This window comes from Oncorhynchus mykiss, chromosome 21, assembly GCF_013265735.2.
Source record: "Oncorhynchus mykiss isolate Arlee chromosome 21, USDA_OmykA_1.1, whole genome shotgun sequence".
NCBI lineage: Eukaryota > Metazoa > Chordata > Actinopteri > Salmoniformes > Salmonidae > Oncorhynchus > Oncorhynchus mykiss.
In genome coordinates, this window is record NC_048585.1 from 47,612,050 (window position 1) to 47,639,631 (window position 27,582).

The 27,582-nt window shown below is 41.9% G+C and overlaps 1 protein-coding gene across 40 annotated transcripts in view; it reads left to right on the forward strand.

The window, feature by feature from the left end:
• The window catches only part of LOC110500605 (receptor-type tyrosine-protein phosphatase delta), a 589,354-nt gene that overhangs the window by 243,386 nt on the left and 318,386 nt on the right, over nt 1-27,582 (forward strand). For all 40 annotated transcript variants that reach the window (XM_036958029.1, XM_036958028.1, XM_036958035.1 and 37 more), the window contains one exon: nt 14,733-14,777. The gene's annotated coding sequence lies outside the window, so the exon portion shown is untranslated. The remainder of the gene's footprint in view (nt 1-14,732; nt 14,778-27,582) is intronic.

Below are 27,582 nucleotides of genomic sequence, written 5' to 3' on the forward strand. Positions count from 1 at the left end.
GTGTTAAAAAAATCAAAATATATTTTATATTTGAGATTCTTCAAAGTAGCCACCCTTTGCCTTGATGACAGCTTGGCACACTCTTGGCATTCTCTCAACCAGCTTCATGAGGTAGTCACCTGGAATGCATTTCAATTAACAGGTGTTCCTTGTTAAAAGTTAATTTGTGGAATTTCTTTCCTTCTTAATGCATTTGAGACAATCAGTTGTGTTGTGACAAGGTAGGGGTGGTATACAGAAGATAGACCTATTTGGTAAAAGACCAAGTCCATATTATGGCAAAAACAGCTCAAATAAGCAAAGACAAATGACAGTCCTTCAATGCTTTAAGACATGAAGCTCAGTCAATCCGGAAAATTTCAAGAACTTTGAAAGTTTCTTCAAGTGCAGTCGCAAAAACCATCAAGCGCTGTGATGAAACTGGCTCTCATGAGGACCACCACAAGAAAGGAAGACCCAGTGTTACCTCTGCTGCAGAGGATAAGTTCATTAGAGTTAACTCTACCTCAGATTGCAGCCCAAATAAATGCTTCACAGAATTCAAGTAACAGACACATCTCAAAATCAACTGTTCAGAGGACACTGCGTAATTCAGGCCTTAATGGTCAAATTGCTGCAAAGAAACCAATAACACCAATAAGAAGAAGGGCCAAGAAACACAAGTAATGGACATTACACTGGTGGAAATCTGTCCTTTAGTCTGATGAGTCCAAATTTGAGATTTTTGGTTGAAACCGCTGTGTCTTTGTGAGATGCCGAGTAGGTGAACGGATGATCTCTGCATGTGTGGTTCCCACTGTGAAGGATGGAGGAGGAGATGTGATGGTGTGGGGGTGCTTTGCTGGTGACACTGTCTGTGATTTATTTAGAATTCAAGGCACACCTAACCAGCATGGCTACCACAGCATTCTACAGCGATACGTCATCCCATCTGGTTTGTGCTTAGTGGGAATATCATTAGGTTTTCAACATGGGAAAGACCCAACACACCTCTAGGCTGTGTAAGGACTATTTGACCAAGAAGGATAGTGATGGAGTGCTGCATCAGATGAGCTGGCTGCCACAATCACCCAACCTCAACCCAATTGAGATTGTTTGGAGTTGGAAAGCAGAGTGAAGGAAAAGCAGCCAACAAGTGCTTAGCATACACAGGACCTCCTTCAAGACTGTTTTAAAAGCATTCCAGGTGAAGTTGGATGAGAGAATGCCAAGAGTGTGCAAAGCTGTCATCAAGACAAAGAGTGGCTACTTTGAAAAATCTAAAATCTAAAATATATTTTGATTTGTTTTACACTTGTTTGGTTACTCCATGATTCCATGTGTTATTTCATAGTTTTGATGTATTTACTATTATTCTACAATGTAGAAAATAGTAAAAAATAAAGAAAAACCCTTGAATGAGTAGGTGTGTCCAAACTTTTGACTGGTACTGTACTGTATATACACTGAGTACACAAAACATTAAGAGCACCTGCTCTTTCCATGACATAGATTGACCAGGTGAATCCAGGTGAAGGCTATTATCCCTTATTGATGTCACTTGTTAAATCAATTTCAATCAGTGTAGATGAAGGGAAGGAGACAGGTAAAGAAGGATTTTTAAGTCTGGACAATAGAGACATGGATTGCGAATGTGTGCCATTCAGTGTTAAGAATGTGTTACTTATGTTTACTATACTCAGTGTATATCTTATTTATCATTTGTATACCTAATGCATTTGATTTGCTTAAATTCTCATTGTCAAAGTGAGCTTTCATATTTTGAAGACAATAATGAAAAACAGACAAATAGCATTTTAAAACAGTTACATTTGATTGTTTAGGGAATTATCTGGTTATTTAATCTTGTACAGATGAGGCTTTGTAATACAGACGTACCACATTTGAGTTATTTCAAGCACACTTAGGGTTATCTAGAAACATACATTTCAGATTTGAAGAAGACAATTGTGGTAAGTATGATTATATGTTGCAAGAAACAAAAAAATATTTATAAGAATCTGATATTCTATGTAGTTCAATACATTTCCAGTAGATGGCAGTCTAGCAATGTAAAATATTATCTCTCTCTCCCCCTGAAAGACTACTCTTCCTTTAAGCACTTTTGAAATATAAATGTTCTACCCCTCCTCTTCAAGATGGAGCCAGGTCTTTCACTTTAGATGACGTCTCCCATCGTGTGCGGAAATGAAAAGTGATGGCGAGAACTTTTATTTACAGCGGTAATGAAGTACAAAGCCTGTGTGTGCATGCAAAAGAGCTCATGCAAGATTAATGTTCTCCCGAAGGAAGTCCCCCCCCCTCACCGCAACCTCCCTCTTCCTCACATTTGTTTATTTTATTTTTATTTTTATTTTTTTCACCTCCTCTTCCACCTCCTCCCTCTCTCGCTCCTCTCGTGCTCCTCTCGTCTCAAGTCCGATGGCGTCACCCTCGCCATCTGTCTGTTCACCGGTCCGTGTCGTTGACAGAGTACCGCGGTAGGAGAGCGGGAGTCTGTGGACTAGCACGTCTTGAATCCTGCACTTCCTCTCATCCTTTCACACCACCACCACCACCGGTTTTGTCTGTCAAAAGCCTCGCCACCTACATTCTTCATTCTGTCCATCAAAAACATGTATCATTTCAGCCCACATCACTGTTTGTTCATCTGATGCAATGGAGAGACTGTTCTTCTCATTCTGAAATAACTCCTTGTATTTCTCTGCCCCAAAATAGAAACATAGAGTTGTGTAGAAGGTAGATTATATAAAAGAGGATTTGATCAATTAGCCATTTGTCATTGTTTTAATTTCACTGATGTTAATGTTTTGAGGATGAAGTACCACTTAAAACAAGGTTATAAAAATACTGAATAACTTATAACTTAATGCATTTTATTATGTGGACTGTAGGCATCTATTTGTCTCTCTGCTGCCAAACCCACTTGGTTGGTTGATTTCATGTTCCTGCATTTTTTCTTCATCCACGGAGCCTCCAACTCAACAGTATGAGAATGTATGCCTGAGCTTATCACAGACGCCTTCCACATGAGGAGTGCCAGAAGAGGCGGACGGACACACACACACACACACACACACACACACACACACACACACACACACACACACACACACGAGCCAATGCAGCTCTTTTCAGGGCGTGCATTTCAGAAATGGGACATACCTTGAGGATACATTTTTATTTTGTTTAGGTGTGTGTGGTGCATGCATGCTCGTGCACATATGCATCTGTGTGTTTAACACTTTACCCTCCTGGGAATTGGCCTATATGGATAGGGCTAAATTGAAATGTTTCTTATAGAAGAATTATGAAACGCATATGCATAACAATGGTAGCAATTGAAAGGGGACAGTTGGGATATTATGGGGAAATTATTAGACCAAAGGTGAGGGCACCACAGTGCACCTGACACAAGACTGAATCCAAACATTACACTGTTGATTTTATGTGCATTTTACATTTACTGTACTTTTCATCGCATTTGTTGATGACAAAATCTGAGTATACTCTGGATACATTCAATAACATTATATGAATATTGCTGGAAATATGGGGTTGGTGCAACATTACAAGGGTTTGAAATGACAAGTGTTTGAGTGAGAGTACTAACTACTATCTCCAAGTGACCACACACCTCTTCAGTGTGCACTTAAGTTAATTCAATGCAGTTTTATGACACAAGAATATTCTTCAACTCTTAAGGTCCTTGTTTAGCTCTACTAGCTGTGCCGTTTAGGAACTAGAGGAAGCAAACTTGTAGTTATTTTGTTTAGAACACAACCCTGCATCCCCACCATCACACAAATACTGTTGTTGTTTACGCAATCCAAAAATGGTCCATTATAAATCGTTAATCTTGGGTCAGGTGGACATCATTTGAAAGCCTGTTCTATTATCAACATCACTAGCTAAGTTCTAAAATGCGATAGTACAGCATTAGGCTTTCACAATGCAATTCAGGGAAACGGATGGTCATTTCTGTGCTCATAGAGAAAAGTCATGAGTGCATTCAGGTGCGTGTGTCACAACAAACTTTCTTCACAATAGACAAACAGGCTCATTTTGTTCAAAACAACCCAGGGTTTGACACCATGTCATCTTGTGACTGTACATCAAACATAGTGATCATAAACGTTGATATTACATGAGTTTTATGACATGGAAATGTGAAATGCATATTGGGTGTTTGGCTTGCTTGTATGACGTCAAAGCGGTATTTATTATAATCCTCAACGTCTCATCTTTCAAAAGACATAGTCCTCTTAATTTATAGCATTTCCCTCAGGCAACAAAAAATGTGCAAAAGTTGGCAAATTAGCAGGAGGGATGGGGGCAACTTCTTGTAGCGCACAGGGCTCAAGTTCAGAACGTCTGTCAGTCAAATCCCTGTGAAGCGCATAGCCAGAGCTTTGACGTCATGTATAGCATGTTATAGTACATCCACTGCGTTCCATTTAAGGCATTTATCAGTGCCCAAATCTGTCATTTTCAACCTGTATACAGGTATGAGTTTAAAGGGCTAAGTGTGTGTGTGCGCATCTCGCGAGTGAATAGGCAGATTCTATAGAAGACACCCAAGCCATCATTTGACAGGTGTCCGTTCTCTTGACTGTAAAGGCCTATCTTCTCTTCTCCTACATCTCCAGCTTCTCCTACATCCCCAACATCTTAGGTGGTGTCGTACCCTTGTCTTCATTCGTTCTCCTCCACTGATCTAAAGACAAAGTTGCCTTAAAGCAACATGTTCAAAGCCTTATATAGGGTCCCTTAGAAGGACATGAACCGGAGGGGAAGCCTCTTTTGACTACTGCATTCATCTGATCTGATTGATTTGGATCATTCATTCATTCATTCATTCATTCACGACTAAACAATGTTGCCATTATTTGTTAATGAATTAATTTAAAGAAGCTGTCAGTTGTGCATGGATGGCATTTTCCATGTACTTTTTTTGTATTGCCAGACTTGCCGGCAACACATAATTCAACACGTTCAAGTTTCAAGTTCTATTAGTGATATGTACGGGATACACAGGGTACACACCGTCCAACGAAATAACAGTCCAATCCCAAGCTATCCCTGGTGAAAGTTGAGTAGATTAAAGTCATTTCCATTTCTTTTCTCACATTGGAATGTTATTTTTCATAAAAAGGAAAAGTAATAAAAAAAATGTTTGCCAAGATGAGGCTTTGCTAAGAACCCCATCTTTCTAGAGAAATATTCTAAACATAAATACATTTTCTTCAGTCTTCCCCCGTATATGCCGAGTGCTTTTAATATGCTGGCCATATTCAAACAGTGATAACCGAAGGGAAGCTACAGTATCTACAAGGGGTTTGGAAGCCACATATAAATGCTATTGTGTGTGTGTTATATTATATTTATGCGGCCTATCATTTAAGAGGCCCAGAACTGTGGGTAAATACAGGCTAATAGGATATATTGTATTAAATATTGTATGGATGAGGGGGGTGAAGAAAGGGTCATGGGTTTACCCAAAGGCTTTTCAACCATGATCAAAGTCTTTTTGAATATTGCATGCTGTCAAAAAATGCAATGTTAAAAATGCAAACATAGCCATGGTTAAACAGCACAAATGACTATCTTTGTAGCCACAGTTGCAACACTTTTCTGTGAGTTTAGGAATACAATTTACATGATAATGGCCCATTTCTAGGATAATATTCCAAATTGATGACCTTAGTATATTTGTATCATAAAAAAATATAATGTTATGCAAATTATACACCAGGAACTGGATCCCACACTCCTAGGTCAACAAAGTCAAGGTTTCACAAGGGAGACCTACTGTGAACATACTTACTGTACCTCATAGGTTCTCATAATGCTGTTTGGAATCTCATCTTCACAACCGGTAGTCATCATAATGATGGAGTAGAGACAAATGGGTTGGGTGATAGGAGACGGCCCTCAACATTTCACAAGGTAGACCTACAGTATACCGTTTTTGGAGAATGCTTATGTCATACGTCCTCGTAATGCTGTTTGGAATCTCAGGTTCACTAACAGTAGTCCTCATAGTGATGGAGTATGAAGACAAATGGGTTGGTAGATAGGAGATAGCCCTGAGTTTACCCCTGGCGCCGTGCAGCTACCATGTCCACATTTGTAAATCAGGCCCATTGAGGAAGTATAATGCTGATGATTATGACAGCCCAATCGCTGGGGAGTAGGGGGAGTTTTGAGTTATGGGTTTGGGGAGGATGCCCAGAAACTAGACAGGATTCGGAATGGAGAAATACTGCCACCGAAAGAACACAAGTCCCCCCAGATGGATACTAATGCGCTCGGCTGGCACCGGTGCCTCTGGACTAAACAATGACCATTAGCTCCACAATATCAATGGAATATTCACTTTCCATCATCATGGTACGTTTTCTTGGAGAGATACTTAAAGGTAAGGTAGCATAAACGCAACCACATGTAACATGGATTTGCATTATTATACGGATCAAAATTCCCAATGCAAAGTTACACCTTTTCAAATCATTCTATTTTTCAAGTTATTTCAAGGTATTATCCGAGAGCTGCCCAGTGCCACGAGCCTACCAGACAAGCTAAATAACTTCTATGCTCACTTCGAGGCAAGTAACACTGAAACATGCATGAGAGCATCAGCTGTTCCGGATAACTGTGTGATCACGCTCTCCACAGCCGATGTGAGTAAGACCTTTAAATAGGTCAACATTCACAAGGCCCCAGGGCCAGACGGATTACCAGGACGTGTATTCCGAGCATGCACTGACCACGTGGCTAGTGTTTTCACTGACATTTTTAATCTCTCCCTGTCTGAGTCTGTAATACCAACATGTTAAAAGCAGACCACCATAGTCTCTGTGCCCAAGAACACTAAGGTAACCTGCCTAAATGACTACTGACCCGTAACACTCACGTCTGTAGCCATGAAATGCTTTGAAAGGCTGGTCACGGCTCACATCAACACCATTATACCAGAAACCCTAAACCCACTCCAATTCCAATACCGTCCCAACAGATCCACAGATGACGCAATCTCTATTGCACTCCACACTGCCCTTTTACACCTGGACAAAAGGAACACCTATGTGAGAATGACTACAGCTCAGCGTTCAACACCATGGTGCCCTCAAAGTTTATCACTAACCTATGGACCCTGGGACTAAACTCCTCCCTCTTCAACTGGATCCTGGACTTCCTGACGAGCCGCCCCCAGGTGGTAAGGGAAGGTAACACATCCGCCAAGCAGATCCTCAATACAGAAGCCCCTTAGGGGTGGGTACTCAGTCCCCTCCTATACACCCTGTTCACTCATGACTGCATGGCCAGGCACGACTCCAACACCACACCTGATCACAGACAACAATGAGACAGCCTATAGAGAGGAGGTCAGAGACCTGACCGTGTGATGCAAGGACAACAACCTCTCCCTCAATGCGATCATGACAAGGAGATGATTGTGGACTGCAGAAAAAGGAGGACCGAGCACGCCCATATTTTAATCGACAGAGCTGTAGTGGAGCAGGTTGAGAGCTTCAAGTTCCTTGGTGTACACATCACAAACAAACTATCATAGTCCAAGCACACCAAGACAGTCGTGAAGAGGGCACGACAAAACCTATTTACCAGCAGGAAACTGAAAAGATTTGACATGGGTCCTCAGATCCTCAAAATGTTTTACAGCTGCACCATCGAGAGGTCCTGACTGGTTGCATCACTGCCTGGTATGGCAACTGCTCGGCCTCCGACTGCGAGGCACTACAGAGGGTAGTGTGTACGGCCTAGTACATCACCAGGGCCAAGCTTCCTGCCATCCAGGACCTCTATACCAGGCAGTGTCAGAGGAAGGCCCTAAAAAATTGTCATAGACTGTTCTCTCTGCTACCGCATGGCAAGCAGTACTGGAGCGCCAAGTCTAGGTCCATGAGGCTTCTAAACAGCTTCTACCCCCAAGCCATAAACTCCTGAACAGCTTATCAAATTGCTACCCAGGCTATTTGCATAAGTGCTTATAAGTAAGTATTTCACTGTAAGGTCTGCATCTGTTGTATTCGGCGCATGTGACAAATAAAATTTGGTTTGATTTAATACCAATCAGAATTCCGAAGAATGCCAAAGTCATGTTTTTCTGGGGTGTGATGTATTTTGGAGGACTCTGCAAGCTAGCCTAGTCCATATATTGTAAACGCCAACAGAAATAACTGCACATGCATTACTTCACATTAAACTAAATATACTGAACAAAAATATAAACGCAACATGGAAAAATGTCCACAATTTGACTGAGTTTAATATAAGGAAATCAATTAAGGCCCCTATTTCTGTTTTTATTTGTAATACATTTCAAAAAATGGTCAGTGAGGTATTGTGTGTAGATTGATGAGGAAGGAAATTAATTTAATCAATTTTAGAATAAGTCTGTAATGTAACAAAATGTAGAAAAAGGGATGGTGTGTCACAATGTTCGTAATAATGGTTGGACCAAGACGCAAAGCAATAAACAATAAACAAACAAACCGTGACTACTGAGGTGCTATATGCACTAACTCCAAACATGAACAATATCCCATAACCCACAGGTGGAAAAAATGCTATTTAAGTATGATCCCCAATTAGAGACAACGATAGCCAGCTGCATCTAATTGGGAATCATACCAAAACCACAACATAGAAAAAAAAACCTAGAACCCCACATGGAAAATGTAAACTAGACTAGAATAGGTCACGCCCCGACCTATTCTACCATAGAAAATAAAGGCTTGATATGATCAAGACGTGACATGGTGTCTGAATTCTTTCCGAATGCTCTGTACGTTAAAGTAAACTAACGTTATGGAAAAACATAACACCAACTAACCAGTTAGCCTATCCAGCTAACTAGCCTAGCTATCCAACCACTACAGTGGCTAGCTAAGTAGTAAGCCAGATAACAACTAGTCTAGCATAGGCAGGAACCACAGAACACAACAATAAACAACAACAACAAAAAATAACCCACAGAACACAACAACAACAACAAATAGCCAGCAAATATAAAGGAAGAAGAGCGGAGACTGAGATAGCGACCAAAGAAGAGCCAAGGAGAGACATTCAGAGGGCCAAGCCGTTTCACTGGCCGAGGAAGAGTCAGTTAATCAAATAGATATATGGTCAAGTAAATATACATTGAATTTACCCGGTTTATCTCCATCACTGCTGACATTTGTGATAGAAATCATTCCAAATCCTGCCTCCACTGGTTATACTAAGCTATCGAAGTCCTCTGGGTTGAAATGAGCACTGCATAAAATAGACGGTTCCCTTACTCCAATCCCATTGCTTCAAACGGACAAACCGGTCCCACTTCAACGCTAGCTTCTCGTTTTTGGACCACAAATGAGTCGTAACCCCGTCCTTGTGGTTATTACTGCACTATTACTGCATTACGCCAGTGGAAGTGGAGTTCGAGCGAGATTATGTTGTGAGTGAGTGTGTGTGCACTTGTGTGTGTGCGAGGGACCATGCATGTGCATGTATACTTGTTTGCAAACCTGCTTGGCAGATCATCCATGTTACCTTTAGAGTGCCACTGACCCCAGGTAATCTCAAGTACCTTCAGAGATTAAACCAGAACCTCACCTTGTCTCTGCCTGTCCACTGCAGGTCCCCTCAGAAACCTTTGAGAAGGGTTTAATTTGACTAGATTTAATAGAGAAGGCCTGTGAGTTTCCCTGGACTACCTCAGACTTCTCGAATCCCACCGTACCTTCTCCGCTGTGCAATCTGGTTTCCGAGCCGGTCACGGGTGCACCTCGGCCACGCTCAAGGTACTAAACGATATCATAACCACAATCGATAAAAGACAGTACTGTGCAGCCGTCTTCATCGACCTTGCCAAGGCTTTCGACTCTGTCAATCAACATATTCTTATCGGCAGACTCAGTAGCCTCGGTTTTTCTGATGACTGCCTTGCCTGGTTCACCAACTACTTTGCAGACAGAGTTCAGTGTGTCAAATCGGAGGGCATGCTGTCCGGTCCTCTGGCAGTCTCTATGGGGGTGCCACAGGGTTCAATTCTCGGGCCGACTCTTTTCTCTGTATATATCAATGATGTTGCTCTTGCTGCGGGCAATTCCCTGATCCACCTCTACGCAGACGACACCATTCTGTATACTTCCGGCCCGTCCTTGGACACTGTGCTATCTAACCTCCAAACGAGCTTCAATGCCATACAACACTCCTTTCGTGGCCTCCAACTGCTCTTAAACGCTAGTAAAACCAAATGCATGCTTTTCAACCGTTCGCTGCCTGCACCCGCACGCCCGACTAGCATCACCACCCTGGATGGTTCTGACCTAGAATATGTGGACATCTATAAGTACCTAGGTGTCTGGCTAGACTGTAAACTCTCCTTCCAGACTCATATCAAACATCTCCAATCTAAAATCAAATCTAGAGTCGGCTTTCTATTCCGCAACAAAGCCTCCTTCACTCACACCGCCAAACGTACCCTAGTAAAACTGACTATCCTACCGATCCTCGACTTCGGCGATGTCATCTACAAAATAGCTTCCAACACTCTACTCAGCAAACTGGATGCAGTTTATCACAGTGCCATCCGTTTTGTTACTAAAGCACCTTATACCACCCACCACTGCGGCCTGTATGCTCTAGTCGGCTGGCCCTCACTACATATTCGTCGCCAGACCCACTGGCTCCAGGTCATCTACAAGTCCATGCTAGGTAAAGCTCCGCCTTATCTCAGTTCACTGGTCACGATGGCAACGCGCTCCAGCAGGTGTATCTCACTGATCATCCCTAAAGTCCCTAAAGCGTTCCAGTTCTCTGCTGCCTGGGACTGGAACGAATTGCAAAAATCGCTGAAGTTGGAGACTTTTATCTCCCTCACCAATTTCAAACATCTGCTATCTGAGCAGCTACAGTAACCGATCGCTGCAGCTGTACATAGTCTATCGGTAAATAGCCCACCCAATTTTACCTACCTCATCCCCATACTGTTTTTATTTATTTACTTTTCTGCTCTTTTGCACACCAATATCTCTACCTGTACATGACCATCTGATCATTTATCACTCCAGTGTTAATCTGCAAAATTTTAATTATTTGCCTACCTCCTCATGCCTTTTGCACACAATGTATATAGACTCTCTTTTTTTTCTACTGTGTTATTGACTTGTTAATTGTTTACTCCATGTGTAACTCTGTGTTGTCTGTTCACAATGCTATGCTTTATCTTGGCCAGGTCACAGGTGCAAATGAGAACTTGTTCTCAACTAGCCTACCTGGTTAAATAAATAAAAAACTTTGTACATTCGGATTCTTCTCAAAACCCTTATCAGGGGTCTCATTACACCAGGTTATGAAGGAGGGATGAAGCTGGGGAGATGTCTTAAATATACTCTGATATAACACTGACTGACATAGTTCCAGTTATGCACCTGCCCACTTTAATGCTGTTGTGGTGGCCGATGCACAAATTACCAGTCATTTAGGCTTTGCTCTTTGTCCACTCTGCTCTGTCAGTGTATACTACTCAAATTCAAATGTCAATGATTTTCAAAATTAGGTATGCTAAAATGCCACTTTACTTTGTCACTTACATTGTACATAACTATATAAAATCACAAATATAAATGGCATGCTAAATGTTTTGATTTGTCTTCTCTGCAAACTGAAAATAAAATATATTTACACGATAGACTGCTATAACGCTTAATGGCAAAATCTCAAAATGGAAATATCATCAACAAGAACTTTAACTGGTAGAGCACCGATCCGGTAGTCAGATTATAGTAAGCCTGTGTGTCACATTTGCCTTTAGGGCTGAGGGATGATGTAGTGCCATTGATCGCCAACCATGATAATATAATCAGGCACAAAGCCTGACAAGTGTAGGGCTAGATATTTCAGAGATGCAGACAGCGAAGCGCTGCCACAGGTCATAAACCCTCACATTCCCTTCTTGATCTTTCCCTCTGTTTGGCCTCGTCCAATATTAATGCAAATAACAATGCCTTTTTGGGTGCCATTTTTATGGTTATGGCTCTATCTCACCAATGTGCTGATGTTACAAAGCTAATGGATTCAAAGGTAACCTATGGCTCGGGTCCTGTACAGCTGCCTTCGCCCCAGTCACTTGTCTATGCACTGAGTTGATAAGTACCGAGTTTCATTTTCCCCATGGCAGAGCACAGTAAAAAAAACGGGGAGTAATAATTGCTCTGGGCCGAGACGAGGACAGCTAAATATGCTTGATTGCATCCTAAGCCTCACTGCTGTGTAATGAAATATGGCTGTGCCCCGGACAGGAAACTGTGCCGATATCTTTCTTGTCACTTTTTCTGCAATTATTATTTTATTTTTTTCGTCTTTTCCTTGCTCGGCCAACCCAACCTCTGTGCTATCTTCTGGCAAATGAATCCATCAAAACGTTGTTCATTTTCATTTAACATTATCTTTGTGATAATGTTATAATTATAGGGCCAAATCGGGTCCTAATTATTTATTCCTTGCCACATCAAAATGGCCGTCCCCTAATATCCCCCAGTTCTACATTTCAATATGTGTGTTCGTTAGTATGGACAGGGCTTATCAGGTGAACAAAGTAAAGGGGAATTATGAAACCAACAGTATTGTTTCAGGCAGGATTTGAGGGCCCAAACTGAATCACCCCCTTACTTGCGTAACCACTTTTTTCCATTCTCTGTTTAGGGGAGAGTTGGGTAAGTTGAGTAATTTTTTTCCTTCAGCATCACTCCATCGAGGGAAATATAGTATTATTTCTATCAAATATATCTACATATATTTCAGGATGATTTATATATCAAATCAAATTGTATTTGTCAAATGAGCCGAATACAACAGGTGTAGTAGACCTTAGTGAAATGCTTACTTACAAGCCCTTAACCAACAATGTTTTAAGAAAAATAAGTGTTAAGTAAAAAATAGATGAGTAACATATTGAAAATAAAAGTAACAAATAATTAAACAGCATCAGTAAAATAATAATAGCGAGCCTATATACAGGGGTACCGGTACAGAGTCAATGTGCAGGGGCACTGGAAATGATCAGAATGTATGTAAACGTTACAGTTTTGAAAGCATAGCTTGTCCAAAAAAAGTGGTCTCTTGGCACAAGTTAAGCCACCAACAAATTTCTGTACTGAATAAAATATTACTACTACCATTTTAAAACCATGTCTATCTTTATTTCCCAAACTCAATTCAATACAATACCAAACCATTTTTGTATTTTAATAATTTGAAGCGTCTTATAACACAGGCTTAACACTGAACAAACACTTTGTACTTTTTTGAAACACTTTTAACATTCTCCAGGCCCTGTTGTTTTCTCATATCCCAGCAATAATGCCTTGCAAACACTTCAATTTGCTCAACTTTCCATTAGCTCAATCATGGGCTCAACTTACCCCAAGGCAAACATGTGTACTATATTAGCCCACACAGCTACAAGGATGCACATTCATGCTAGGTTTAGGACCTCATATTGAAGCTAATAGAGATCCCAACTGATTACTTTGGTTTAGATACGAGCATCATAAATGTTCTAACACAAACAAAAAATATTTGACTTGGTGAAGATCCGTTTTTTGAATCTAACTTGCTTACCACTTTTTCCATGTGTTTTTTTCCTTCACATACTCCTTGAAATAATAACCTGTTCCTAAATAGTTGGTAAAATTATTCATTTGGTGTATGTTTTCCTAGAAACAAGGGCAGCTCAACTTGCCCCTTCGGCTCAACTTACCCCGCTCTCCCCTACTTGTGAAATGTATTTAATGTAATTGAAAGCAGTGGTTTATGCAAATGCAGACATCTGAGAAGGTTCAGGCCATGAGAAGTTCAGGTTGATTTCTCAGCTATGACTAACATTCACATCTTAGATAAGATTAATCCAATGATCATAAAATTCCTGGGGAAATTAAAAGAACTGCACTCATACATTTCAAATCAGTGGTCTTGCCATGGCAACTCATGTCCGCCACAGTTTCCACAGTTTTCAAGGAGGTCCTTCTCATACAATTAAACCCACCACCATCATGATGTCTTAAGCATGACTGAAATTAGGGTGCACCCAATTTGGCAAAACAAAATAATTGTATCATTCATTATGAGTCATTTTGTCGGAACAACCTAAAGCACATTTCTCCTTTGGTTCAATAAGCAGCTAATCATTTACAAGAATATTAGTCCACAGGCTTGTATGGGCACTGCAGCATCTGCTAATGCATTTAGCAGGAAATAGCCTGAAAAAATCTGCTCGGCACAGTAAATAGTATATTTTCTGAATATCTCACAATTGTAATTGAAGGAGAATGTGTTTTCATCATAGGCCCCAAAGCTGATCAATATTTCTGCTAAGTAGTATTACCTGCCAAGCGGGAGTTTGACACCGAAATGGTGCCAATGATAAGAAATTGTTTTGTTGTTACATCATGGTTAATTCCATAAACAAATCAACATTGAAATGTGATGATATGATTTATTAATAATAGTATTTCTGTGACAAGATGTTATGTTTCCTGAGTCATAGATGTTTAGGGCGTTGGGCCGGTAAATGAAAGGTTTCTGGTTTGAATCCCTGAGCTGACTAGGTTAAAATGATGCCGATGTACCCTTGAGCAAGGCGCTTATCCCTAGTTGCTCTGTATAAGAGTGTCTGCTAAATTACAAAAATGTTAATATTTTCTCTCTCTCTCATGTCGTTCCAGTTCTCTTTCCTGAGACAACAACCACAGGATGAGGCTTGAGAGGAGGTAAGAGTTTGAGATGGATGTGGTGGTGTGTTGAAATGTGATTGTCAATTTGGAGCCATTCTGTCCATACAGTGAGTCCCAGAGCTGCCTGAGTAGGTTAACAAGCCTGACACTGGTAGCCCACACCATCATTTTGTTAAGGTGTGGACAATAGATTAGCTACAATGGGTATAACAATACAATAAATTCATTATGATTTCAGTTAGCCTTTGGATTGGGATTAATTCCATTTGAAAATCAGTCATTTCAGATCATTTACACCTAAATAAATAGTCTCTCTCTGAATTGAAAAGAAACATATAAAATAGTCCTCTCTGAAATAATTTCCAATCAATCTCTTACATTGGAACGGAATCAATCCCAAATCAGATGTCTCAGCTCGGATCATTGTTCTGCCATCTCTCCCTTGGTTAGTGAAGAGAAAAGTATGTATCTGCCAAGCCAAGCCTTTTAGAGAGACAGAGAGTGAGAGGGAGACTGACTGGCTCTGATGAGGCCAGACTGGCCGTGCCTTGTGCTGTGTGCCAGGCTTCAGAAGCCTGATTGATAGAGCGTGATGAGACTGTCACAGAGGAGAGAGACTAGGAGATGTAGACTGGATAGGGATGTGGCTGGTGAGGAGGATGTATTTGGAATATCAGAAGAATGAAGTAGTGGAATGAAGTGGCTGGCTGGATTGCGTTCCGGACTTCTGAAGAATTAGGTGGGCAGCATGTTGAGACTGCACAAGTTTGAGACCAGTTGAATTAACATTTGAATTAACATTTGTTTACATATTGTTTGGATCATTCCACAACTCTGATAATGGTCTACGTTGCTATTCAAAACATTAAACCACTAAGACTTATCACTTGTCTAACAGATTTACATCTAAAATAGTTGATTGCCTTAACATCTGCTTTGGACATAATTTACAGTCATTTAGCAGACGCTCTTATCCAGAGTGACTTATAGTGAGTGAGTAGTGAGTGTATACATTCTCATTCTGGTCCTCTGTGGGAATTGGACCCACAATCCTGACGTTGAAAGTGCCTTGCTCTATCAACTGAGCTACATGGGACAGAGGGTTGTAAATACATGGTACATTTGCAAGGCAAATAGTGTAGCGCTAAATCTCTGTACTGGGAGTTTCCCAGCTTTGATGCACCTGTACTGACCTTGCCTTCTGGATGATAGTGGGGTGAACAGGCAGTGGCTTGGGTGGTTGTTGTAATTTTTGGCCTTCCTGTGACATCGGACGTTGTAGGGCAGGTCCTGGAGGGCAGGTAGTTTGCCCCAGATGATGCATTGGGCAGACCGCACCACCCTCTGGAGAGCCCTGCAGACCACTGCGGTCCAGTCGATGTGGATAGGGCAGTGCCCCCTCTGCTGTTTCCTGAAGTCCACGATCAGATCCTTTGTGTTGTTGACGTTGGGTGACATTCCTGGCACCACACACCCAGTGTCCTCACCTCCTCGCTGTAAGCTGTATCGTCATTGTTGGTAATCAGGTCTAATACTGTTGTGTCATTTGAAAACTTGATGATTGATTTGGAGGCGTGCGTGGCCACGCAGTCATGGGTGAACAGGGAGTACAGGAGGGGGCTGAGCATGCGTCGTTGTGGGGCCCCTGTATTGAGGCTCAGCGAAGTGGAGGTGTTGTTTCCTGCCTTCATCACCTGGGGGCGGCCCGTTAGGTAGTCCAGGACCCAGTTGCACAGGGCGGGGTTCAGACCCAGGGCCTCGAGCTTAATGATGAGTTTGGAGGGTACTATGGTGTTGAATGCTGAGCGATAGTCAATGAACAGCATAGGTATTCCTCTTGTCCAGGTGGTATAGGGCAGTGTGTAGTGTGGTGGCGATTGCATCGTCTGTGGATATGTTGGGGCAGTAAGCAAATTGTGGGTCTAGGGTGTCAGGTAAGGTAGAGGTAATATGATCTCAAAGTACTTCATGACGACAGAAGTGAGTGTTACGGGGCAATAGTCATTTGGTTCAGTTGGCCTCTCACATATTTGTAGGGAAACCAAGAGAGGGAAAAGGGGTTACCTAGTCAGTTGTACAACTTAATGCATTCAAATGAAACGTGTCTTCCGCATTTAACCCAACCCCTCTGAATCAGAGAGGTGAGGAGGGTTGCCTTAATCGACATCCACGTCCTCGTTGCCGGCGGAACAATGGGTTAATTGCCTTGCTCAGGCATTTTTACCTTGTCAGCTCGGGGAATCGATCCAGCAACCTTACTGGTTAAGGCTCCTACCCACCAGGCTCACTGCTGCTAGCTGAGAGCTAGAGGGTGAGCGAGAAATAGAGAGAGAGAGAGAAGAAGAGAGCGAACGTGAAAGAGAAAGCGAGAGAGAGCTAGTGAGAAAGGAATGGAGAGAGAGGTTGGAGATCCAGTAGCACTAGCGAGTTGAGGTCTTATCTCCCGCCCACCAAGCCCTGGCGCCGGGTTCCACTCCCTCCTGGCGGGGCTCCCCTTTAGCCTCGCTAAGCAAGGCGCCTAGGTGAAATGAGCAATTCCCATTCAGAAGCGGAGGCACCTCGGAGACTTGCCCCGCGAAATGGCTGCTCACTTTGGCAGATCAATGCACTCTCTTCCATGTGCACTGCCGCAGAGTGATAGCCAGCACACACAAAAAAGGAAGGGGGAAAGAAACGGGGGAGAGAGTGTGGGAAAGAGCGAGAGAAACGTTATCAGAGAATTTAATGATATTTGCCAAGGTCTCACTGACTGAGCGCTGTTGAAGGGAGATGGGGCGCTTTGCATAAACTCAAAGGCTGTGCGATATTGCTGTCCGCTGTGAAAGTGGCGGCGCCAGCCCCGCCGGATATGAGAATATTCCAACAGGCTGCTCTGAAATTTCTTCCCATGTGAATGATATTAATGATAATCACTTTGAATTATAGGGGTGTAACGAATAAAATCCCAGAATGACTCAACATTGCAAAGACTCGTCTGTCTGACCTTTACACTACATAGAATATGTACTTTATAATACCAAACATTGCTGATAGATAGAATCAAGTGACAATGTACTCATAGTACACAGACTAACTATTATGCCTGGTGTAGTCCTACCTCTGTTAATGGGTGTGCTTCCATCAATGCAGCAGTAATTCATACCAAAATTGCAGCTGTTTCGAACAAACCACAACTCCTTACTTTAGCATGATCAACTGTTTCAGTTTCCTGTAGTGATAGTAATATGTCAGTGGCCATTCTTATGTCATTGGCCAATTTATTTCAATTCCACATTTTTTTTATACATTTGACAAGAACAGTATTGAAAATCATATACAATGGGGTGATGTGTTTTCCGCAAACACCAAAAACAGATATGCATTGAACATAGCATTACTCTCAAACCTCTGTCATCCTTTTTAAATGAAGCCTTGCCAACAAAGAAAAATATGTAACCCTAGAAGAACCTTGAAAAACAATTAGAATTAGCACTTATGGCATGCTTCATAAACTGTACTGTAAAAAGCCTAATAGAATAGCTGATGGTTCTTTGCACCTTATTGCTCTTGTTCCCATTAGCCTTACACAGAACCCAAGCCGGCTGCGCGCGTGCGCCATCGTGCATAAATTTGTTTTGTCCCCCCACACCAAACGCGATCACGACACACAGGTTAAAATATCAAAGCAAACTCTGAACCAATTACATTCATTTGGTACCATAGGAAGTAGGTCCTATAGGTACGAACCCCTACTCCCTATAGGTACCAACCCTACTCCCTAAAGGTGCTAACCCTACTCCCTATAGGTACTAACCCTACTCCCTATAGGTACTAACCCCTAATCCCAATAGGTACTAACCCATACTCTCTATAGGATCTAACCCTTACTCTATATAGGTAGTAACCCCTACTCCCTATAGGTACTAACCCTACTCTCTATAGGTACTACCACCTACTCCCTATATGTACTAACCCCTACTCCCTATAGGTACTAACCCTACTCCCTATATGTACTAACCCTACTCCCTATAGGTACTAACCCTACTCCCTATAGGTACTAACCCTACTCCCTATATGTACTAACCCTACTCCCTATAGGTACAAACCTCTACTCCCTATATGTTCTAACCCCTACTCCCTATAGGTACTAACCCCTACTCCCTATAGGTACTAACCCCTACTCCCTATAGGTACTAACCTCTACTCCCTATATGTACTAACCCTACTCCCTATAGGTACTAACCTCTACTCCCTGTATGTACTAACCCTACTCCCTATATGTACTAACCCTACTCCCTATATGTACTAACCCCTACTCTCCATAGGTAATAACCCCTACTCCCTATATGTACTAACCCCTACTCCCTATAGGTACTAACCCTACTCCCTATAGGTCCTAACCCCTACTCCCTATAGGTACTAACACCTACTCCCTATAGGTACTAACCCTACTCCCTATAGGTACTAACCCTACTCCCTATAGGTACTAACCCCTACTCCCTATAGGTACTAACCCTACTCCCTATAGGTACTAACCCTACTCCCTATAAGTACTAACCCCTACTCTCTCTAGGAACTAACCCTTACTCCCTATATGTACTAACCCCTACTCCCTATAGTACTAAACCTACTCCCTATATGTACTAACCTCTACTCCCTATATGTACTAACCCTACTCCCTATAGGTACTAACCCTACTCCCTATAGGTACTAACCCTACTCCCTATAGGTACTAACCCCTACTCCCTATAGGTACGAACCCTACTCCCTATAGGTACTAACCCCTACTCCCTATAGGTACTAACCCTACTCCCTATATGTACTAACCTCTACTCCATATAGGTACTGACCCTACTCCCTATAGGTACTAACCCCTACTCCCTATAGGTACTAACCCCTACTCCCTATATGTACGAACCCTACTCTCTATAGGGACTAACCCCTACGACCTACAGGTACTAACCCCTACTCTCTATAGGTACTAACCCCTACTCCCTATATGTACTAACCCTACTCCCTATAGGTACAAACCTCTACTCCCTATATGTTCTAACCCCTACTCCCTATAGGTACTAACCTCTACTCCCTATATGTACTAACCCTACTCCCTATAGGTACTAACCTCTACTCCCTGTATGTACTAACCCTACTCCCTATATGTACTAGCCCTACTCCCTATATGTACTAACCCCTACTCTCCATAGGTAATAACCCCTACTCCCTATATGTACTAACCCCTACTCCCTATAGGTACTAACCCTACTCCCTATAGGTCCTAACCCCTACTCCCTATAGGTACTAACACCTACTCCCTATAGGTACTAACCCTACTCCCTATAGGTACTAACCCTACTCCCTATAGGTACTAACCCCTACTCCCTATAGGTACTAACCCTACTCCCTATAGGTACTAACCCTACTCCCTATAAGTACTAACCCCTACTCTCTCTAGGAACTAACCCTTACTCCCTATATGTACTAACCCCTACTCCCTATAGTACTAAACCTACTCCCTATATGTACTAACCTCTACTCCCTATATGTACTAACCCTACTCCCTATAGGTACTAACCCTACTCCCTATAGGTACTAACCCTACTCCCTATAGGTACTAACCCCTACTCCCTATAGGTACGAACCCTACTCCCTATAGGTACTAACCCCTACTCCCTATAGGTACTAACCCTACTCCCTATATGTACTAACCTCTACTCCATATAGGTACTGACCCTACTCCCTATAGGTACTAACCCCTACTCCCTATAGGTACTAACCCCTACTCCCTATATGTACGAACCCTACTCTCTATAGGGACTAACCCCTACGACCTACAGGTACTAACCCCTACTCTCTATAGGTACTAACCCCTACTCCCTATAGGTACTGACCCATACTCACTATCGGCATGTGTACAAATTGGATTGGAAAATGTTACACCTTTCCAGTCCATTCAGATGTGCAGTAGGTGACGAGATGTGACCCATTGTACATAATGACACAGGTCCTACTCAACTGACATCGCCCCAACTAACATTATACGCTCAAATTCTGAGAAACAGCTAATTCTCTGTATCCCTATTTTTTTTATAGCTTTGCTGCGTCATTTCCACAGGTTCAGAAACCACTCGGCGTCAAGCAGCCCATGTTGAATACAGTAACATCCTAAGCAGACATGCCGGAGATGAATCGCTGTTGATTACAGAGCGAGAATAAGGCAGAGAGATTAGAGAAAGGAGGCCTGCTCCGAGCATAGTGCACAGACGTGTCGGCACAGAAATTCAAGTTTTGTGTGCAATCTTGGCAGAAGCAGGTGCGAGGGGTTGAATCCACCCCACCATCAGCTGTCATAGCCATAATATACTGCATTTATTGGGAATATAATGTGCCGCCACATCTCGGGGAGGAAATGTCAAAACACCTATATTGCAGAGCTATTCAGAGGCAACTTTGTCAGCGTTTCCCGCCAAACAGGGGAAGAAAATATGGTGAGAACAACAAGTAGCTCTCACTATTAATGTCAAAGAGAGAAAGGCGAAGAGATTGAAGGCGGGGGAATAGGATTCTAAGAGGAAGGCAAGGAGAGATTTAAACATCGAAAGGGTGACAGAGATAGACAGTGGATAAACAGCGAGAGGTGGAAAGTGAAGGGGGAGAAAATAGAGATGTATAGAGAAGAAGAGACTGACAGACAAACGAGCAGAGAAGCCGACAGAAACAGAGTGACATTGAGAGAATATGCGAGAGAAGAGATATTTAGTTGAAGAAAGGGCAACGAGAGAGTAAGTAAGAGAGATCTAATCTTCAGGCTTGTTAACCTTTACGTCAACGAATGTAAAGAAGTTATGACTTTCAAATGGGAAATTATCACAATACTGAACAGCCTGAGACAGCAACTTGCATGTAAATAAAGAGAATGTCTTGAAATATTTGCTAGCGTCAGGATTTTTCGAAGCACGCCTTGAGCACCACTTGACCCTGAACATCCCCCAAGTGTTTGTGTGTGTGTTTGCATTAGTGTGTTAGTGAGTGTGTGTGTGTGTGTGTGTGTGTGTGTGTGTGTGTGTGTGTGTGTGTGTGTGTGTGTGTGTGTGTGTGTGTGTGTGTGTGTGTGTGTGTGTGTGTGTGTGTGTGTGTGTGTGTGCGTGTGGATGTGAGCACTGTTTTGCCCAAGACAGAAATAAAGGGGAAAACATTTACAGGATGCACAATATAATAATTTGCAAGGGACACAACAAATGATCGATTCACCACAGTGGTGAGTCCACATTGTTATTCATAGCTCAACATCCTATTGACAGTATAACCTCATAAGGATCCACACTGACATATTTACACTGTACAACACTATAAGCTTTATGTCCGAAGACGGTTCTCCAGTAACCCATCATTCAACTGTAACTCAAACAGGGTAGATAAAGTTACTAATTTAGCCAATGTCACCCAGTAACACATAATTTGACTGTAATTCAAACAGGGTAGATATAATTATTTGTATCTATATACACAGACTAACAGGGGGCGGTGTTTTGAAACCATTGCATCTCCATCTTGGCACTTCCATTGTTAAAAAATATATATTTTGGAATGTATAGAAATGCATTTATTAATGTCTAAATTAGTTTTTGCCACATTTATTCTATTTTAAACACCTTAATGCATACTTTTACATTTTCTTATGTGAACTACACAGCTAATTGTTTTGAAAGTTCTCTTACAGTCCCCACTACAACAAAAAACACTTAAATACATGTCATTTTTTCCCATTAAACATTTAATTGAAATACTGTAGAATTCCATTCATTCCTATGGAGGACTGTTTCTCCTTGGGAGTGCCAGTCTGGCCGACTGGTGGCTTCAACGTCTGTCACTGGCCAATACATAGCATCAGCGATCGAAGGTTAATATACACTGAGTGTACAAACATTAGGAACACCTGCTCTTTCCATGACATAGGCTGACCAGGTTAATCCATGTGAAAGCTATGATCCCTTCAATCAGTGTAGATGAAAGGGTGGAGACAAGATAAAGAAGGATTGTGTATGTGTGCCATTCCGAGGATGAATGGGCAAGACAAAATATGTATGTGCCTTTGAACAGGCGCACCGGTTTGAGTGTGTCAAGAAATGCTGCATTTTTCATGCTCAACAGTTTCCCGTGTGGATCAAGAATGGTCCACCACCAAAAAGGACATCCAGCCAATTTGACGCAACTGTGTAAAGCATTGTCAACATCGTCCCTGTGCAACGCTTTCAACACCTTGTAGAGTCCACGTCCCGACGAATTGAGGCTGTTCTGAGGGCATAAGGAGGTGCAACTCAATATTAGGAAGGTGTTCATATTGTTTTGTACACTCAGTGTACATTGTTGGGTAAATCGTTATTAAGCCAATGCCGCCCAGTAACCCATCATTCCACTATACCTAAAACAGGGTAGATCGAGTTAAGACAATTTTGCCCAGACATAAGTGGTTGGTCGGGAAAGGAATTAGACCAGCAGCTGGGTGATGGGGTTGTGATTTGGTCAAACCTCACTCCTTGTCATACTAATTAGGGCAGATCTACTGTTACGGCCAACACGTTCCATAGGTACTCATACATGCAGCAACTTCAATGGCTACTCTACGCTGATTTTCCTCCATGTGAAAGCCAATAGTCTTGTTTGCAGTAGAGATTGCTGGTATGTTTGCTATGGCATTCATGCGTGATTTGGGTTCTTTGTATGTTCAAATATTAGAGACATTTGTTGAAAAGTCATGTGTTGTACCTTTATTACATATTGGTGTCACATGAACAAGCTAGTAAAGAGGGATTCGTTGGTTATATCAAGTTGGTGATACATCGTTTTAATATTCATTCTACAAAGTCTCGACAGCAGGAGAATCAATATGTAGATGATGGCAGGATCACATGATAGCAGGTAATCATTAGTCCATCATTTGCCCGAGCAAAGGAGCAATTGATTGGCTTTTCAATTTCACTCTCACTTCTCAGTGTCGACAACCTTCCCCCTAGTCATAATTCAAAAACGCCAAGGATCATTAATCGGTGGACACACTCTCCACTCTCCCTTTCACATGCCAAAACAGGTCCCATCAATCAAAACAGATCGCCTGATACCTTCACACTTTGCATGTACCTCTTTCAATTTCCCTTTCAAGGTGTGGTTCCTTTTTCCCGAGATTGGGTAATTGGACGACACATTTTGAACATGTCTATAAGAGAACTCGATAGGTTTTTGAAGGAAATTAGATGTGAACAGATCTTTGTCCATCATGGAGAATGTTGTAACAGAGAGCATGGCATTGATGCCTATGATGGCAAAAGCCAATAGTCAATAACATTCTCACTGTAACGCTCAATGAGTGAATGGGTGTGGAGTCAAGCGCAGAGAGCAAAGGATGCGGGAAAAAACACGCTTTAATGTCCAAAATCAAAAGAACAAAATAGTATTACTCAACACAGGCATAACTCTTACTACAAATAGTACCCTTAGGTAAAATACCAGGGCAGCGAGAAAACCCAACAAAACACTAACACCTCTCACAAATACAGAAGAACAAGCCCGCACAAACAGAAGCGGGCTAAACGAACTTAAATAACACCACCCTAACAACCAAACAATGAACAGGTGAAAACAATTAGACAAAACCAAACGAAGACGGAACAAAGGATTGGTGGCAGCTAGTAGACCGACGACCGCCTAGCGCCACCCGAACAAGAAGGGGAGCCACCTTCGGTAATATTCGTGACACTCACTTTGATGTATTCTCTCTCTAGAGTTGCCATTTTTCCAAACAGCAAACACTGCACAGTAGGCCTGCAATCTATACATTTCCATTTCATGCTGGACATTTTCATGTTGATTTCAACAAAAGAACAATAACAGCATGCTTGATTATTCTGAACTCCTACCTGCACAATCTAAAATAAACTGTTTGACATAGAAACATGTGATTTACAGATGGCGACTGTGTGTTCTCTCAACTCCTTGATTTGTCGCCCTTGGCTTTTTGCACGGCTTAGCCAAAGGGGAAACGCATCCATGTCACCAAATCTGTGTTGAATTAGAATATCTCACAAAAGTCCTGCTAGATAAATGCCACTCTCTCATGTCATTTCTACCATTCAGTTGGCACATTCACTCCTGTCCCCTGTATGATTATAACAACTGACTGTGGGTCCTAACTGGCTCTGACTCTATCTCTCTCTCTCAACATATCCCACATTATTAAAATGCTAATCGCGCCTACAATCAAGCAGCCCAAAACCACACAGTCAGAATACACAATAGATGTTTTCATGTTTCCCACTATCGCAGGACTTGTTTACATCGGCGTCAGTCAAGATGCTCCGCAGGTACATTAACTTGCTTTGTCGCAGACAATAGCTGCCATGATTGCCCCGGAGCTTGTCGCTCGCCAAATCTTAGTTGTACACGGGGAGGCAATTATTAATGAAGGTGATGAATAGAATATTTGAATATCTGAATGAGTTAAAAAGGGATAGAGGACGAGGCGCGGCATAATTTATACGGCACAGAGAAGAAGTGCCGACAAGCTTGAGCGACTTCAAATGTTTTCAATGGGAAATGAGATGCAGGAGTATGACTTTCTCACAAGCTCCTCATACCATTACTTGTAGTCTAATACCGAGCTAGCATTAGCTTCTGGAACACACAACTGCCCCTGAAAGACTAGGCATAAAGTGAAAGAGTAAGTAAGCTGTGACATGTAACGACGACAAGATCTGCCGTCTCTGATCTGCACTTCTTACTTTGACGTTCTCATTTGTTTCCACACCTGTGTCATTCACAGCTTTACGTCTTTAGCTAATTTCATGGTCTAGGGGTTTGGATGGATGGCTCAGGTGTGACTTATACACTCTTGGAAGAAAGGAGGGAGGGAGGGAGGGAGGGAGGGAGGGAGGGAGGGAGGGAGGGAGGGAGGGAGGGAGGGAGGGAGGGAGGGAGGGCGACTGAGAGATGACTAGGGGGAGTGAAATACTGTTAGCTTTGAGAATGACTAAACTGCCACCAAATCATCCCCTAAACCTTGAACACAGACTGTGGGTATTGAGGGTATAATGTTACGTAATTGTTTCAGTCAATACACCGTAACCCATGTAATGTACAGTCATTGTCATGTAGATGTGTGTGTAATGGATTATTCCTAGTCATATCCTATCCGTAGACACATCTCAGTGGGTTTTGGGGACTTCATAATGCCATGTTAGAGACTTGTTTCAGTTAATCTATTTAAATACACCTGAAATGTATGTCCCCCTAGTTCATCCATATCCAACCATCATACAAACCACTTAAATTTGACCCAGCAACCTTTTCCAAGAAACCTTTTAAAACACAAATCTCTATTACATAGCAAGACCTTTTTTAAATAGTAGTATATCTATTCATGCTGTAAATAGAAGTCCTACCGTCAAAATACCATTCAAAACAGCAAATGGGTGCATTTGATCTGTCATGCCAATGGTTGTCTAAATACTGTACATGTAATTACTATTGATGCGCCTAGAAATCCTTTAATAGCCTTGCATGACCTCACACCCAGTTCAAAGAACTTTCACATGTCAATACAATTGCTGTCCTTGTTCTGAAGCAGAATCAACAATAGCCTTTCAGCTTTTCAGAGTATCTGCCGGGCTAACAGCTTATTTATAAAAACAGGAGAGAAATGAGCAATTACTTTGGAGGAAAATCAATTCTTGGAGATCCACACGTTGGGGTTACCAATAAAAGGATAAAAGCCAGTATATATTTCACTCACAACAAAGAGGAAAATGAGTTTGGGCTTTAAATATATTTTTTTGGACCAATCAAGATTTCATTTTGCTCAAAGATGTCGAGTGACTCTGCTAGTGTGACTAGAGCAGAGATGACAATACTTTAAAAGATGTCCTTGTACCGACACAGCCACTGTTTTTCATTTTCACATTGTGCGGTCTCTTTTCTATCAAAGCATCACATTGGAATCCATTCTACAGACATCATTTGAAGTAATTGATTGTACACACCATCATAATTTGAGCTGCAATACTGTCGGAGGACAACAAAAGGCTATGTTTACTTTCAAAACTAGCAGCATTAGCACGGCCCGTGAGTTGCCTAATGTCCGTGCTGTGGGCAAGTGTCGATCAAATAGCAGAGTGTTATTTCGCCAGACTTTCTTGTCGGCAGAGTTAATTGAGATGCTCTCAAAAGGAGACAAAAGTGTTTGGTGTTTTTCAAGCGGGGTATAAACAAACCCATTCCAGATAAGGCTAAATACCATTAAGACCGCATTAGAGGAATCGTTCAGCGTCTTTGGAGTATTTATTTCTGCCCAAATGTAGTTTCTTACTCGACCTGGAGGAGAAAAGCTGAATAGGAACTAAAGTATCAAGGTTTCTGACAAAACAGGGAACGTATCACCTCCACGTAAAATAAATGGGTGTACTACAGCAACAATGCCTGGCCTACCAACAACTCATTCTAATATTGACAATAACCACGTATTCATCCACAGTTTATATGCAAGTAAAATCATATAGTATTTTTAAAAATCCACGCCAGCTGTGATGGAAACATGAAGTTTCAGTATTATTTAATAACTGCTGACAGATCATTTGTTTGTCCGACATGGTGCGATCTTTTTGTGTCTGTAAAATTAACTATGCGAGATACGGCCTTTATGAGCAAATATTGATATATAATAAGTAAACTTGGAGTCACGCGATGATATGGTGTGTGGTCCTCCATGAATCAAGAAACATGCATTTTATTAGGCTACAGATTAAATAAGTTATGATGAGCTTCACAGGGTGGTGAAAGTGCACGGTGATCTTGATGCTCCTTTCCTATAAATATC